Source organism: Hyla sarda, chromosome 9 (genome assembly GCF_029499605.1).
Source record: "Hyla sarda isolate aHylSar1 chromosome 9, aHylSar1.hap1, whole genome shotgun sequence".
In the NCBI taxonomy this organism is placed as follows: domain Eukaryota; kingdom Metazoa; phylum Chordata; class Amphibia; order Anura; family Hylidae; genus Hyla; species Hyla sarda.
Genome location: NC_079197.1, coordinates 79,209,776 through 79,224,663, shown reverse-complemented (window position 1 = coordinate 79,224,663; position 14,888 = coordinate 79,209,776). Strand labels below are relative to the sequence as shown.

General features: G+C 43.7%; 1 non-coding gene across 1 annotated transcript; it reads left to right on the top strand.

Moving 5' to 3' along the window:
- Positions 1 to 8,161: 8,161 nt before the first annotated feature.
- Positions 8,162 to 8,356, top strand: LOC130292241 (U2 spliceosomal RNA). Its single transcript, XR_008848146.1, has one exon. It is a non-coding gene; the product is annotated as a U2 spliceosomal RNA (small nuclear RNA).
- Positions 8,357 to 14,888: the final 6,532 nt, after the last annotated feature.

Here is a 14,888-nt window from a genome sequence, read left to right as displayed (position 1 = left end):
CTGAGCTACGAGATGAGACCGGACACATGAGGAGCGGCAAGGAGGAAGTGATGGGGGTCGTCCACGACTTCTACAGCAACCTCTACGCCCCCAAGTCATCCGACCCCGAAGCCGCCGAGAGGTTCCTGTCAGGTGTCACTAACGTTGTTGATCCCGCAGGTGCGGCGGCTATGGACGATCCCTTGACGGTGGGGGAGCTGCTCTCTGCCGCTAAATCCTTTAAGCCCGGCAGGACCCCGGGCAGTGACGGTCTCCCGGCCGAGCTCTACGTAGCGCTGGGTGACCTGATCTGTCCGGACCTGTTGGAGGTGTACGAGGAGATGGTGGTGGGGGGCAGAATGCCTCCGTCGTTGAGGGAAGGGATGATCACGATCTTGTATAAGCGGAAGGGGGAGAGATGTGACCTGAAAAACTGGCGTCCCATCTCTCTCCTGAACGTGGACTACAAGATCCTCGCCAAGGTGCTGGCCAACAGGCTGAAACCTGTCATGGGGCAGATCGTCCATCCGGACCAGACCTGCAGCATTCCTGGCCGCAGGATTGCCGACAGCCTTGCCCTTGTGAGAGACACGGTCCATTACATCCAGGACCGCGGGGGCCACGCCGCCCTGGTCAGCTTAGATCAGGAGAAGGCGTTCGACCGTGTCTCCCACGCATTCATGGACAGGGTTTTGCGCAGGCTGGGTCTGGGGAAGATGTTTTGCTCTTTTGTTAACGTTATGTATTTTGACATTTACAGCACGGTGTTGGTGAACGGCTGGAAGACTGACCCCTTTTCTATTCTTTCAGGGGTTAGACAAGGCTGCCCTCTTTCACCTCTCCTTTTTGTTTGTGTTATAGAGCTCTTCGCTGAGACTATCCGGCAGAATGGAGAGATCAGAGGGATCACCGCACCAGGACCAGATCGCCACGAGGTCAAGTGCTCGCTCTACATGGACGACGTGACCGTCTTCTGCGCTGACCAGCGTTCGGTGACTGCACTCGTCCAGACCTGCGAGGACTTCGGCAGAGCTTCGGGGGCAAAAGTCAACTGCGGGAAGTCGGAGGCCATGCTCTTCGGGGAGTGGCACCTGGCTTCTTCCGCCCCCTTCCCCTTTACGGTTAAGCCGGACTTCATTCAAATTCTTGGAGTCTGGTTCGGGAAGGAAGGAGCGGCCCTTAAGTCTTGGCAAGACCGACTAGGAAGGATAAACTCGAAGATCGGACTGTGGAGCTCCAGAAAGCTCACGATGGAAGGCAAGGCACTTGTCCTGCGGAGTGAAGTTTTGCCTGTGCTCCAATATACCGCACAGGCCTGGCCTCCCCATACCACAGTTTGCAAGGCCATCACCCGGACAGTGTTTGGCTTCGTCTGGGGCAAAATGGACAGAGTCAAGAGGACCGTGATGTACAAGGAACCCCGCAAGGGTGGGAAGGGAATACCCGACATCCCCGCTCTGCTGAGGGCCTCCTTTGCATGTGTCACGGTGCAGCGGACTCTTGTTGAAAAGACTGGCTCAGCGGGCAGGTCCATGTCTCGCTTGCTTCTCATGCCCCTCTGGAGACAGCTGGGCTGGGACAAGTGGGACAGCTCCATCCCTTACAACTGGAACACTCCCTGGTTCTATGGGGATGTTGTCCGGTTTGTGAGGGAGCACCAGCTGGAAGGACTGAAACCCGACCTATGGTAGCCGAAGACAATCCACAAGCTCATCCGAGCTAAGGACTTGACCGAGCTGGTTCCGGGACTCCCCGCAGCCACTGCAGAGACAGTTTGGAACAATGTGGCCTCAAAGCGGCTTACCAATGGACACAAGGACTTGTCGTGGATGGCCGTCATGGGAGGTCTCTCTCTCAGGTCATTCATGCATGCCCGCAACCTGTGCAAGACCCGGTACTGCCCCCGTTGCCCCTACTTGGAGGAAACATCTTTCCAGGTGTTTTGGCAGTGCCCCTTTGCACAGGGTCTGTTGGACGCCCTAGAACATGAACTCAGAGACTCAGTGCCCAGGAGCTGCCTATCGTACCATTCGGTGCTTTACGGCCTGTTCCCTGGGACCCACGACGTGGAGGCCATCCAGGAGGCCTGGCGCCTTATGAACTGTTTTAAGGACGCAGTGTGGCTTGCCAGGAACCGCCTCGTGATCAACAGGGAAAACATGTCCGTCCGGGACTGCCGTAGGTTCATCAAGAACCTGCTTAGAGACTATTCCATCTTGGACAGCTCGGCCGTTGATGAGGAAGAAGAGGAGTGAAGACCCCTCTCCTTCTCCCATGTCTCCCTGAAGATACAGCCCAACAGTTTGGCCCTGTGATCCGCCCCCTCCCTACCCCCCACATAGTCGCCCACACCCCTACCCCGATCACAGATTGTATTATTTGGTTTTTGTTTGATCTCTTGTGCCTTTCTATTGCAGGATTGAGCTGAATGTTAGAGTAGCATGGTGTGCGATGTATAGCTTAGGGAACCTTTGCTGTGTATTGTACTATCATGCAGCACCTAGAAGAAAATGAGCAGTGTACACGGTATTTCTTTAAAAAATGTTTTAATGCTAAAGGTGTTTTTAAATCTGTTTTTACCCATACGGGGGAAGTTTTTGGAGAGGAGATGGTGAAGGAGATTGGCAGATTTTATGAGACACTCTTTAGTAATAAGAGCAGAGCCAGTGAGACGGAGATGAATGATTATTGTAATATTTTGGAGAATAATGTTCCTGTTGAAAAAGTTGATTTTTTGATTGATGATGTTAGTGAAGGGGAGATCAAGCAGGCCCTGGATAAGATGGCCAAAGGGAAGACACCAGGCTGTGATGGTCTCCCCGCTGAGTTTTATTCCGCGTTCTGGAATATTTTAAGTAAAGAGTTTACACGGGTGGTGCAATATGTTTTTAACTCAGGTGTTTTAGCTGAATCTATGAAGGAAGGGGGTCATAACATTAATTCATAAAAAAGGTGATGGCAGAGATCTTAAAAATTGGAGACCTATAACTTTATTAAATTGTGAGAGTGTGCATGGGAAATTGTCTGGCAGCCTCCCTGACAGCAAGCAGTGATAGTGCCCATGAAGGAGACCTTGTTGGGCCCGCCCCTTTCACGGTTATCGCTTCTCGGCCTTTTGGCTAAGATCACGTGTGGATTTCTGTGCGTGGTTTGGGTTGAAAGGAGTGGTGATCGGGGCCCTCTTTACGGGGGGCCCTGGATTGTTGCTGAGCTGCGATCGTGGGTTTTACCTGCAAAAATGAGCGAGAAGGCGCGTGGACTTGAGGACACGGTGCGGATCTACGTTCCTGGCGAGCACCGGGGGACGATCGGACTTGACCAAATCGTTTTGGAGATTCTTCGCAAGCTTGATTACCTACAGGTATGGAATGTATTGGCTATACAGGATTTTCCTAGGCAAGGAATTTATGATATTACTTTTTGTGGTTCTGAGATTTGCCAGAGAGTCTATATGGATCTTGAAGAAATGAAGAGGAAAAGTGAGCCTGCTATAATGAAGAAGATTAAAGTGGAACCGTTATTTATGAATACAACAAAGGTAGTAATTGTCCACATGTATAATCCTAAGGTTTCTGATGAAATGGTTACAAACTTTTTGTTCCGGTATTGCGAGGAAGTGAAATTTATAGGAAGACTTAAGAACAAGTTTGGGTACTTTAATTGTAAGAGAAAGTTTATTGTAAAATTTAAAAAAGATGAAGGAATGCAAGATGGAAGGAAGAGCATACCACAGGTGTTTTCTATCGGAGGAGAGAGAGGTTTCTGCTTTTATGAAGGCCAGTTGCAATATTGTAGAAAGTGCCATGCCTATGGCCATGTGCAGGATTATTGCCCTGAGAAAGGAGAATGTTGCAGAAATTGTGGGAAAACTGGTCATGAAGCAAGTATCTGTACAGAGAAGAAGACATGTGATATCTGTGGAAGTGAGGAACATTTGGCAAGAGGCTGTGATATGTGGTATAAAAAGAAGAGAAGTTATGCTGATGCAGCTGGGAATAGATGAGAACAAAGAGAAAAAGGGGGAGGGAGGTTTGTTCCTGGAGTTGGTGAGAGTGTGAGTGTTAATGTGGCACAGGTGGCTGAGGAAAGTTCTGTGATAGTGGAGCACATTAGTACTCAGGAGAGGTCAGGGGAGGAGGGTGTTTCCACTGCTGTGACTGGTGAGGAGACAGGTGTGGGAGGTGAATTTACCTTGGTGAAAAAGAAAAAAGAAAAAAAAGTGAAAGTGGTGGAGAAAATTGAGACAGTGTATGGTGATGTTCTTTCTAGTGAAGAGGCTATGGATGATATTGAATGTCCAAACCCAATTGTGGGGGAGGAGGAGGGAATGGAAGTTGTTGGGTCATCTCAGAGATCTCTAACACCTGGTCAGAGAGTTTCTCGCAGTAAGGAAGAAGAGGAGGAGGAAGATGAGGATGTGCAGGTTGTGAATAAAAGGTGTAAGACAGGGAGCTGGTCTGAGGATCAGGAAGCCCTTGTTCTTGGTAGTGATAATTAAATAGACAGGGACTCTAACATAGGGTCGCCTGATTGTTTTGCAAGTTTACATAGGAAAGTTGAAGGCCAAAATGTTAATTTCTAAGTTAAGATGGATTTTAAAGCATTTGGTTTTCTTTTCCTAGTTATTATGACTTTGGTTGTAACAACTATTAATGTAAGAAGTATTGAGTCTGAAATTAGGAGAGCTGCAATTTTTGATATTCTTGAGAATGTGAGAAGTGATGTGATATGTTTACAGGAGTGTGCAATAAAGTCAGCACCTTATGCAAATGAGTGGAAGTGTGGGCAGTCCTTCTGGTCCACATGTGCAGAAAACAAAAATGAAGGTGTGGGGATTTTATTGCGAAACAGGGACATTAAAGTTTTAAATTGCCAAATTTTAGTACCTGGTCGTTGTATGGTTTTAATTTTTGAGGTTTTGGGCCAGAGGATGAGAATTTTTAATGTGTATGCTCCAGCAGAAAAACAAGCACGTTTGTCTTTTTTAGAGTCCCTTAAGTTTTTTATCCCTGGTCGTGAAAATACTATTATTGTTGGCGATTTTAACTGCATTAGATCCGTCAATGATCGTGAGAGCTCTGCTGAGGTTAGAACTGATATTACTTCCAATGTTTTAAATCAAATTATTCAAGACTTGCATTTTACTGATGTTGGACTGATGGTTAGCACTGATGAAAGATATACGTACATATCAGATAGTGGCCGCTGTAAATCCCGGATCGATTACATCCTGGTCTCTGATGGGATTAAGGTGGTCCGGTGCAATCAAATGATGTCAACTTTCTCAGACCACAAGATGGTGTCGGCTGAGATAAGTGTCACAGAGTCCCTTCATTTTGGGAGGGGGCTCTGGAAATTAAATGTAAGTCTATTGGAAGATGAGGAAATAATGGCTGGTTTTAATCATGTGTTTTTATCCTGTGTTTCTAAACAACCTGATTTTAGTAATGTCTTAGTGTGGTGGGAATGGGCTAAAGGAGAGTTTTCTAATTTCTTTAAGATGTTTTGCATAAAGAGAGCACAAGAGAAGAGGAGGAGTGATGAAAGGCTTGTATCCCGGTTAGAGACTCTCTATAAGTTTAAACGTGTTGGTGTGGAGGTGGAGGATGAGATTGTTAAGGTGAAGGGGGAGATGAAAAAAAGGTTGTTGGAAAAGGGAAGGAATATTGTATATAAGTCTAAAGTGCAGCACCTAGAAGAAAATGAGCAGTGTACACGGTATTTCTTTAAAAAATGTTTTAATGCTAAAGGTGTTTTTAAATCTGTTTTTACCCCTACGGGGGAAGTTTTTGGAGAGGAGATGGTGAAGGAGATTGGCAGATTTTATGAGACACTCTTTAGTAATAAGAGCAGAGCCAGTGAGACGGAGATGAATGATTATTGTAATATTTTGGTGAATAATGTTCCTGTTGAAAAAGTTGATTTTTTGATTGATGATGTTAGTGAAGGGGAGATCAAGCAGGCCCTGGATAAGATGGCCAAAGGGAAGACACCAGGCTGTGATGGTCTCCCCGCTGAGTTTTATTCCGCGTTCTGGAATATTTTAAGTAAAGAGTTTACACGGGTGGTGCAATATGTTTTTAACTCAGGTGTTTTAGCTGAATCTATGAAGGAAGGGGTCATAACATTAATTCATAAAAAAGGTGATGGCAGAGATCTTAAAAATTGGAGACCTATAACTTTATTAAATTGTGACTACAAGATAATTGCTAAGATTGTGACTAATAGACTGAGTGATGTAGTGGACCACCTTGTGGGAGAATACCAAGTTTGTGCAGTACCGAAAAGAAAAATAACAGATAATTTATTGCTTTTAAGAGACTCTATTTATTACAGTAACTTTAACAAGAATGCACTGTTTGTTGAGTCCATAGATTTCGAAAAGGCTTATGATAAGGTTGCACATGATTTTATGTTCATTGCTTTAAAACACTTAGGTATTCCAGAAAAGTTATTATCTGTTATTATGAGTTTTTATCATGGGGTGACAAGTCAGATTTTAGTAAATGGGCATGTGGGGCCTGCTTTTAATGTCTTGTCTGGAGTCAGACAGGGATGCCCACTCTCCCCAATTCTGTTTATATGCGTTATAGAGGGCCTGTTGAAGAATGTGCAGAAAGATAAATGTGTGAGTGGTGTTTTTATTCCAGGTAGTGATGGTAGTAAGTTAAAGGTTTTAAGTTATATGGATGATGTGGTTTTTACTTGTACATCCCAAGCAGATCTCAACAGAGTAAATTTGCATGTGAGGATTTTTTGTTGTGTGGCTGGGATGAATGTGAACTGGGGGAAGTGCCAATTATGCAGTTTTGGGAACCAAGAGAATATAGTAGTGGATGGTGTTAAGGAAAAAGAAGACATTAAAGTGCTAGGAGTGATATTTGACAAAGACCTCAAAGGAAAGAAAAGTTATGAGACTTTGGACAGTAAAATTGAGAAGAAGCTATGCTTCTGGAGGTTAAGGAACTTGTCACTTAAAGGGAAAGTTCTTATCATTAAGTCTGTAATCCTACCGCTTCTCTTGTATACGGCTATGGTGCTTCCTCCAGGGAAGTTATGGACTAGGAGAGTTACAAGGAAGCTTTTTGTGTTCTTCTGGGGGTCTAAGATGGAGAAAATGAGAAGAGAAGGAGTGATGAAGAGTATGAATTTGGGCGGATATAACTTTCCAAACATTGATCTGTTTTTAAAGGTGCACTATTTTCTTTTAATTTTTAAATTGATACAGTGCAATAATAGGGCGGCAGACATGAGTAAATACCTTGCAGGATGGTTGTTTTCCAAATGGGGCTGGTGTGAGAGGGATTTGAGGAGACCCATAGCACATGTGATACCTATCTTCTATGTGCTCCTCAGGTCTTTCAATGATCAATTTGGTTTGAGCTCTTTAGGTGAACCTGATAAAAAGAAAATAGAACAAGAAATAAGGAAAAATGAGAGATTATATGAAGTACCATTCTACACTAATGCTCAGTCTGTGAAGATTTGGAAGTTTTTTAAAGTTATTGGACTATCAAACAGACAAAAAGACGTTAGTTGGATGTCCTTTCATGGCTGTCTCCCAACCCGATCTTTTTTAAATGGAAGAGGTTTGAGAATAAGTGACAGATGCCCAAGAGAGGGTTGTGGAGGTAGAGAAGACTTAGTGCACCTTTATTGGGACTGTTTTTATGCAAAATAATTTTTTATGTTTTTAAAGAGGTTTTTAATCCAACTCACTGGATATAACAGTTTTTCTTTTGAGAGTTTTTATTGGTCAAGATCTTAGTAAAAAGGAAGATACACGTACTAATTGGATTCTTTTTTCTGTTTTTAAAGAGGTTTTATGGGACTCACGCAATTTGCTTGTTTTTAAAAATGTTGTTATTTCTCCGAGGGAATTGAAAAGATTGTTTTTAGGAAGGATTTTTACTATCTTTCTACTGGACAAAAAGAGAATTGGTGAAGAAGAAGCGGAGAAAATCTGGATGCATACACGATGGAAGAATTTATAAGAAGTACGTAAAGGAGAAAGCTGTAAGTTTTTGACCAATTTCTGTAATTGTTTTTGACATGTTTTTTTGTTGTTTGGTCACTTTTTCTTGGCCCTCGGTTCCCTTAGTTAGTTTTTTCCGTATGATGTTTTTTCAGATATTGTTTTAAGTGACGAGTCTTGGTAGGTGACCTGATGATCGTCCAAACAATAGTCTGTAACTGAGGAAAAAAAAAAATAAAAAATAAAAAATCTGTTCTTATCAGTTTAATATCTGATACGTCCCCTATCTGTGGACCATATATTAAATGGATTTTTGAGAACGGGGGCCGATTTCGAACCTTTCTTCCGTCGCCCTATGCATTGACCCGATATGGCAGTATCTTCGGGTACAGTGCACCACCCCCTTACAGGGTTAAAAAGAAAGATTCCTACTTTCATTCCCAGGAGCCTTAGCACTGTGCTGTGATGTCACTCAATACCACTGACATCACTAGGTGTAAACAACATCTCACCTTTGCTGTGTATGTGACTATGGAGCTGGTTGGTGATGTCGTCTATTATGGCCTTCATAGAAGCAACAGGAGATTGTTGCATCCATCTAGAACCCTCAGAACTACAGTGCTATGATGTCACTCACTTCCACAGGCCTTGCAGAGTGTAAACAACAACAACCCAGCTTTGTTGTGTATGTAACCATAGGGATTGTGATGTCGCCTAGAACCTTCACAGCAGCGACAGCTTTATGAGGAGCATCAGCACTGCTCTGCCTGAGCAGAACCATCACCGCCATAGGTTGTCAAATAACCCGGATTTAACCCACACAAGTAAGTCCAATAGGGTGCAGGCATGTCCTCTATGCTTACAGCTTCCCGTGGGTGTTGGTTTGATACCGTTTGGGGACAGCCAAGGAGGCATCTGCAGGCAACAAAGGTAGGTGTGTGCTTGTGTGTGTGTTTCCTATGCAGATCCTAAGCCCAGTGTCACATGCAAGTAGGAGGAGTAAGAAGGGTTCCTGGCAAATCCGGGTTATGGATTGCATTTAAAAAGGCCCCGTGGGAGTGCAATGGGCCCCTGTCTTGCTGCTTAGCAATAATGGTATGGGTTTAGGTTCTGCTGTGTGTACTGGTGGTTGACTGCCCCCCAGCCCAGAGTGTGAATGGGAAAATGTCTGGCAGCCTCCCTTACAGCAAGCAGTGATAGTGCCCATGAAGGGGACCTTGTTGGGCCCGCCCCTTTCACGGTTATCGCTTCTCGGCCTTTTGGCTAAGATCAAGAGGTGCGAGGTGGATTGCAGGAGCTATCCCTTGCGGGGGCTACTGTGAATTGTGCGATAATGGCTTTCCAGAGCCGAATTAATTACCTGAAAGATGGAGAGACCAGGATAAAGAATGGATTTCGTGTGGATATCCTTGAAAATGCATTGGACAAGTTCAGCTTGGAACATCTTGTGAAGAACATCTTCCTAAAGACCTTGCTGGTGAAAAAGCAGGATATTCTATGTCTGCAGCAGCATGGGAGAGCTTCATATGTCCTTGTGCTTGAATCTCACAGCGCCTGTCAGAATCTGCACTACCAATTAAAGTCCAAGCTGAATTCACCTGAGCTGGATGGACTTACCTTCACTGTGTTATACACTGCAGGAGAGACAAACCTGGTGGTGTTCATGTACAATCCGTATGTGAATCTGGCTGACATTGGGCGCTTTCTCCAGAGATATTGCTCTGAGGTGAAAGGAGGAGAGAAAATCTTCAATACAGAGGATCTCTGGACTGGTAAATACAAGTTCCGTGTGAAGTTTAGAGCTGATCCTGATGGAATTGAGGGCATGCAACATCCGCCCTCCAGCTTTACAATTGGCAGAGACAGAGGCTACCTGTTTTATAACAACATGCCGGAATTTTGCAGAAAATGCAGGAGCTTTGGCCACAGACAGGATGCTTGCACTTCACCATCTGTGCAGTTCTGTGGTCGCTGCGGCAAAGCTGGACATACCTCAGGAGGTTGCACGGAGGAGGTAGTGTGCAATCTCTGCGGGCAACGTGGACATGTGTTCAAAGACTGTCTGTACAGGTCCAGAACTTGGGCGGAGGTCGCTGCATCATCTTGTGACCAGGCTGCTGCTGCTGCTGCTATTGCTGCCACACCTGAGGCTGGATCCAAACCTGTGGACACTATTGAGACTGCGGATCCTGTTCCTGTTGCTGTTGCTGTTGGGTCTGTTCAGACTGCAGTCTCTGCAGTTAAAAAGAAAGAGACTGTAAAACCTGCTGCTGTAAAGCCAGATGTTATCCAGTGGAAAGTTGGTGGCAGTGAACCCCGTGCTGTCCCTGCTGTCACCATGGGGGCGGTGGAGTCGGTGGTCGCTGTCACTGAGTCGGACTTTGCCGAGTTAGATATGGAGCAGGGATCATCTGTGACTACACTTGCAAGAGACTGGTCAGAGGAGATGGAGGTTGAAGACGTGAAAAAAAAGAGAAAGAAAGATCCTGTTGTCTCAGATGTGAACAGTGGCCAAACAAAACGGTTACTGGTTGCACCATCTCAAGTTATCCAGGAATTTACATCTCCTGAGTCTGAGGCAGCAACTCCTGAAAAGGGTTAAATGGCTACCATCAGCATTGCCTCGCTTAATGCGAGAGGAATAAAGAGTCCTGCAAGGAGGGCTGCTTTTTTTGCATATTTGTCAACTTTGAATGCAAGAATTTTTCTAATTCAAGAATGTGGAATTGATCATCACATGAATTATGAATACCTGAGAACTGACTGGATATATGGCCCATCTATCTGGTCAGGTGACAACTCAAACAAGAACTCTGGAGTTGGAATACTTTTTAAGGGCCAGGACTTTAACATCATGTCCTTTGTGGAAATTGTGCCTGGGAGGGCATTGCTTGTGAATGTACAATATAATGGAGTGGAGTTGAGGATTATTAACATCTATGCCTCCCCTGTTAAAGAAGAAAGATCCTCCCTCCTAGAGATTGTGCAGTTGTATTTGCATGGAGCTACCTCTCTTGTCTTGGGAGGAGATTTTAACTGTGTGTTGCCTGATGAGAGGAGAGTCTCTGGGTCTGTGAGAAAAGACAAGACTGAAGTGCAGCTGAAGAATCTAATTCAGGACAACAGATTGCAAGATGCCTGGAAAAGTCAAAACCCATCTGATCCTGGATACACCTGGGAAAGTAACATCTATAAATCCAGAATTGACTTTGTCCTTATTTCTGAAAATATAAAAATAAAAAATGCTAAACTCACAGATAATGTCTTGTCTGACCACAAACTTCTCTCTGTGGAAATTTACTTACCTGATGTCATCAAAGGGAAAGGTGTTTGGAGACTGAACTCACAGCTCCTAGAAGATGAAGTCATAAAGAGAGACTTTGTTATTTATTATAAAGAACTAAAAAATCTCCAACAGCGGTTTGCATCAATGCTGGACTGGTGGGAGCATGCAAAGGCCAAAATAAAAGAATTTTTTATGCGTGCTGGTGTGAACAAAGCCAAGGAGAAGCAAAGGTGGTTTAAAAGGCTAAACACAAAACTGCAAACCTGTTACCAGCTGAGGAGCATTGGTGTGAACATGGATGAAACAATTGTAAAGGTGAAAGAGGAGATAAAGAAAGCTGTGGAAGGAAAAGGTAAAGAAATTATTTATAATGCAAAAGTGGAACATATGGAAAAAAATGAGACTTGCTCACGCTTATTTTTAAAGAAACTTGTTGAAAAGAAAGAATTAATAAAAAATCTTGATGGTGAGACTACTAAAGATGGACTTTTAAATAAAGCACACAGTTTTTATCATGATCTTTTTAGTGAAAAACACATTGACTCTGACTTTTTACCCGAAGTAATGGACTCTGTGCAATATTGTCTGAGTGATCAGGACAAAGATGTTTTGTGCAATAGTGTGAATATGGCTGAAGTGGAAAGTGCAATAAAGAGTTTTTTAAAAGGGAAAACTCCTGGATCTGATGGATTACAAATAGAATTTTACCTGTCTTTTTGGGAAATTTTAAAGTCTGATTTTTATGCTGTTCTTAAAGAGGTTTTTAACTGTGAGAAGCTGCCTGAGTCCTGGAGGAGTGGTGTGGTGACTTTGTTATACAAGAAAGGAGACAAGACAAAGCTAGAAAATTGGAGACCAATCACTCTACTCAATGTGGACTATAAAATTTTTGCAAAAATCTTGGTCAACCGCATGAAGCTAGTGATTGAGACGGTGATCCACCCTGACCAAGTATGTGGTGTCCCAGGGCGTGCAGTGTGGGAGCATCTCAATGTCATCAGAGATGCCATCTGGTACCAGCAGGAGCGCCAACAGAAGCTTGCAGTGTTATCTCTTGATTTTATGAAAGCATATGACAGAGTTTCCCACCAGCATTTATGGACTGTTTTAAAAAAGATGGGTTTTCCAGAGAGTTTTATCAAGCATGTTGCACTTTTATACAATGACTGCTTTAGCAAAATTTTAGTCAATGGGTTTTTATCCGAAGATGTTTTACTGAGTTCGGGCGTTAAGCAAGGATGCCCTTTGTCACCGCTGCTATTTATATGTGCAATAGAACCCCTGCTGGCTATGCTGAGAAAGGACAAGGTGATCAGAGGGGTCCCCATACCAGGGGGTAATGGACAGTTTACGAAAACCCTTGCATATATGGATGATGTGACCATTTTATGTGACTCAGAAGTATCTGTCAGAAGAGCCTTGATGAAGACTGAATTTTTTTGCCAAGCGTCTGCTTTTAAACTAAATATTGCTAAATGTGAATGTTTGGGGATTGGGAAGTGGTCAAATACAGACATCCCCCAACTAAAGATCCAGAGTGAGAAAATAAAGGTTTTAGGAGTGGTTTTTAATGCAAAAAATGATGGAGAGGAGAGTTGGAACATTATTAAAGAAAAGGTACAGAAAAAAATTGACTTTTGGAAACTTAGGAAATTATCAATTGAAGGGAAGCTTTTAATTATACGTTCCTTGCTTTTACCTGTTTTATTGTACCTTAACACAGTGTTTCCTCCATCAGAGACTGTTCTTAAAAACCTGCAAAAACAATTTTTTCATTTTATCTGGAATTCAAGGATGGAAAAACTCAAGAGAGACATTATGTACAAGCTGCACAAAAATGGAGGTAAAAACGTTCCTAATCTTAAAAATTTTTTATACCTGAAGTTTTTTAGCATGTGTTTTAAGACTGTTTTATCCTCTAAACAATGGACATTTTATCTAAAGTATGCTGCTGGTGATATATTTAGAAAAAGAAAATGGATTCACCTACCTCAGACATCCCCTGTTTTAATCATACCTCCAAAGCACTATAATGTTTTAGAGAAAGTAATTCGTCTGTATAACTTGAAAGACATGGACATTGAGATTCTCAAGCATCCCAAAAGAATAGAGATGGAGCTCAGGAGATCGGAGCAAACCTCTGGGATTTTAAACTTCTCTAAAACAAAATGTGACAGAGTGTGGAGGATGGTTAATGCACCGTATCTGGAGAATTGCAATAAAGATCTTGCATGGTCAATAGCACATGAGTGTGTACCTACCAGACACTTTCAGCACAGACGGGGATTGTGCAATACTTCAAGATGTCCAAGAGGAAGCTGTGGAAGAGAAGAGACAGTCTTACATGTGTTTTGGAACTGTTTTTATGCTCAAGAGGTGTGGAAAAGTGTGGGAAGTCTTTTAATGTTTCTTACCGGTCTAAAGACTTTTAATCATGAAGTTGTTTTATTCGGGAATTTTACGAGTCAAAATAAAGATACAGAGAGAGTGATATGGACTGTTGTGAATACCGTCAAGAATGCCTTATGGAAGTCTCGCAATATTTTGGTTTTCCAGAAAGACTTGATTAGTAAAAGTGACTGTTTTAAACTTGCACTGAGTGATCTTTTTGTCTACTATTTATTGGACAAAAAGAGACTAGGGGCCCAGAAAGCTAATTCACTTTGGCACTTTAGTCTTTGGAATGCAATAATGTGATATGTAATATGATGCATTTTGAATAGTAGTGAAAGTTTACTTGTATGTATTTCTTGTTTTTTGCACTTTACTAATAAAAATGTAAAAAAAAAAAAAAAAAAAAAAAAAATCTGTTCTTATCAGTTTTTCATGCCGGTGTACCGTAACGCCGGTATGGGGCTGGTGGGGATGGGTGCTGCATGGAGGATGCAGGTGTACCTAGGCTTTCCGGGGCTGGTTCTGAGGAATCAGCTCGACGGCTGCCCCGATGTGACCTGTTCCCTCCGGGTCTCGCCATGAGGCTGAGAGGGTCTAGAGCCGAGGTACTTTTGTGCCTCGGGGAGTGGTGACCCCGAGGTGCCGAAACTCACTGGGAGGATAGACTCACTGAGTTGAAGCACGGGCACCATAATCTCTTCACCTTGTGGCACTCACCTCTTGATTCCCGGCCTTCTGGCTAGGATCAGAGAAATTTTTATAGATCCGGCCGGATGTCCGGGCAGTATATCTGCACACATTCACTTATTTATTTCTTTTTTGTCTCACTGTGTCACTTTTTGCGTGTTGTGTGTTCACAGGATTTGTCAGGATGCAGTAGCCCTTCTGGGTGTCCCTCCTGGCGGTCTAGGGGAGGTGTGTGTGGCCATTAGGTTCCGCACCTCCCTGCAAACACCCCGGGTACTCCTGCTTGGCAGGGTACCTACCGTAATCGGCTCTGCGGGCAGATACCTTGGCTAACGCCAAGGGGGATGCCGGGAGCATTTGTGGTCCCCTAGTAGCTTCGGCGAAAAGGGACATCGAACCTGGAACCTCGCAGGTACCTTTTGGTCCGGAGGCGAAGGGTAAGGTTTGTTGGGGGGCCTCTCTCCTATCGGAGAAGGGCTAGCGATAGACCGCATCCTTTGTGCACGTTTTTTTAGTGTAACACGTTTGCACTTTTTCTTGCACTTTGGGTGAATCGATAGCACGTTC